Source organism: Dermacentor andersoni, chromosome 3 (assembly GCF_023375885.2).
Source record: "Dermacentor andersoni chromosome 3, qqDerAnde1_hic_scaffold, whole genome shotgun sequence".
Lineage (NCBI taxonomy): Eukaryota > Metazoa > Arthropoda > Arachnida > Ixodida > Ixodidae > Dermacentor > Dermacentor andersoni.
The window spans coordinates 155,324,996-155,327,370 of NC_092816.1; the positions used below are offsets into that span (position 1 = coordinate 155,324,996).

At 53.3% G+C, this 2,375-nt stretch overlaps 1 non-coding gene across 1 annotated transcript; it reads left to right on the plus strand.

Annotated features, from left to right (window-relative positions):
- The first annotated feature begins 389 nt into the window (after positions 1–389).
- Positions 390–461, plus strand: TRNAA-CGC (transfer RNA alanine (anticodon CGC)). Its single transcript has one exon. It is a non-coding gene; the product is annotated as a tRNA-Ala (tRNA).
- Positions 462–2,375: the final 1,914 nt, after the last annotated feature.

Sequence of the window (2,375 nt, forward strand, 5' to 3'; positions counted from 1 at the left end):
GCGGAAGCCGCCGCGAGGACTTACGGCGACAAGCGAAAATTTCTACGCAGCAAAAGACCGCCGACGTGACAGGTGACGGTGACATATCACTCTCCGCAACCGTCAAAGTGCGCAATATATGTCAGAACATCGATAACGATGTTCAAGTGCGCGTAGGAAAGCGAGATGGTTCGCTGGCACTCATTCTGGATGCAAACACAAAGGAAACGCAATCTAGCATTGTTATCTGATAGTGACAAAAAAGAGGTAACCTACTTCACATCTCAGGTCGAAAATAATAGTTGGTGCATGCGTTGTGTGTAATCTTGAACTAAACGACAAAACTTTGAACAATGCAGTGCAAACTGCCTTGACCTTTACCACTCGACGTATGCTGTGCTAACCGTATCGGGGGTGTAGCTCAGTGGTAGAGCGCTCGCTTCGCATGTGAGAAGTCCCGGGTTCAAACCCCGGCACCTCCATAGGATTTTTTTTTTCGGTTAAATTTTTTTTCCTTTTCTTTTGTTACACGTTCAGCAACACTTTCTTGTGAAAATACACTCTACATACGTTTGTCTACTCCAATAAACACACGATAGTACCGCCAGCCTTTTCATCCGCAATGGTGTCGGTATAACTGTGCAGTCATGCCAAAGTAGCCGCCTCCTGGTTGATTTTTCGCACTGTGGTCTAACATCCGTATCATTTGTGCGTATGCTCCAAATGTAAAGGCGGAGAGAAAAGAGTTTTTTTGAGAGTTTTCAGATGTTTCTCGATTGTGTGAAAGTACTAGTTTTGTTGGGAGAGTTCAATTGTGTTTGTCGTGCGGTAGACCGTGTAAAAGGTTTGCCAGTGCGAGATAAGAGTGCGGAGGTCTTGAATGTAGTGCTTCGCGACCATAACCTATAGAAGATATCGGAAGTGTTGCCAGAAATGGTGCGCGTCCGTAATTCACACGTTTTCAAGGTAATAGCCATGTACGATTGGACATGCTGTACGTGTCTCGAACTTGTGCCACTGAGGAACGTGGCGAAATAGGTTGCACGCAGGAGCCACTGCTCTTAAGCAGGTGAAGACGAAGACATCAGCGACAGCACCGAGTTCACTACAGCCGAAGATAAAGCAGACGCTACGGGGGCGACCGCGGCACGCGAGAAGCGTCCCAGAACAGGCATTCCGAAGTTGACGCGAAGTTGACGGAGGGCAGCACCGAACGCAAGGTTAAACGCCTGGAGCGTCAGCGGCATCGCGTTACTGGCACCAAGGGTGATGATGACAAAATGTATTTATTAAAGGATGGCGCGAAGGCCTATAATGGGGAATAGGAAGAGGAGGGGGGAGGCGTATTCAGAGCCGTCCTAGAAGCTGCGCGTCCTTGGCGAAAGCCAAGAGCGAGTCCAGAATGGCCCTGTCAGAATCCATCGAGCCAGTTGCCGGTCTAATCCACTCCTCGTAGGACGACACTCGCACCGCCCTCAGGTGGTGGTCCCGCTGTTGAGCGTGTCGCTGGCACTCCCAAAACAGATGGGCTGCGGATGGCCGCGTAGCCATGTCGCAGTCAGGGCACCTGTGTGGCGTCTGGAGCGCTTCTTGGTCCGCGGAGGCTGTGGGATGGCCGGGTTCCTGCGATGGAAGGGAGTTGGGAGACGGAGATGGAGGGCGTCTTTCCCGGCGTGGCCGGTACTGTCGCCACCGTTCCAGCACATCCGGTGTGAGGACGAAGCCGGAACGCAGCCTATGCAGCAGCACCTGCCCCGACCTGGGAAGACCCGCTGGAAGTGGGTCTGGGTCTGAGGGCACACTCGCACGGAGTTCCCTCTTGCGTCGGTTGGCTGCTGCTCTCAGAGCTCTGTCTGGGTCATACGGGGCTCCATTTGTCGTGTTGCTTGTGCTGGTTGTGAGGGCTTCTGAAGGATCCCGGGAGACGACGCGGTTGGAAAGAAGGGCGCGCGCCGCCTCGTGGGCTCTCTCATTTCCCTCGATGCCCTGGTGACCAGGGATCCAATGAAGTGTTGCAGTGACCCCGTGGGCTTCCGCACGCCTGAAGGCCTGCTTGACGAGGAGTACTTCCGATGATGATGTGTGGCGCGACTTGCAGGCATGCAGCGCATACTGAGAGTCGGTGTATATATCGATGTGTTTTGCTTGCGTGGTGCTTGAAACTCTGTCTAATGCCCAGACTATTGCGCGGAGTTCAAGTTCCGTTGGGTCGTCAGCATCAGCAGTTGTAAAGGTAGAATGTGTCTCACAAGAACCCACTACGTGGTAGGCGACTGCTCCCTCGTTGGTGCATGGGTCGAAAGCTGCGTCAGTGTACACTTGTTCATGGCTTGGCGGTGCGTCTGCCAATGTCTGCACATGACGTGCAGCGAATGCTGCCCGGCGGTGCGCATGTT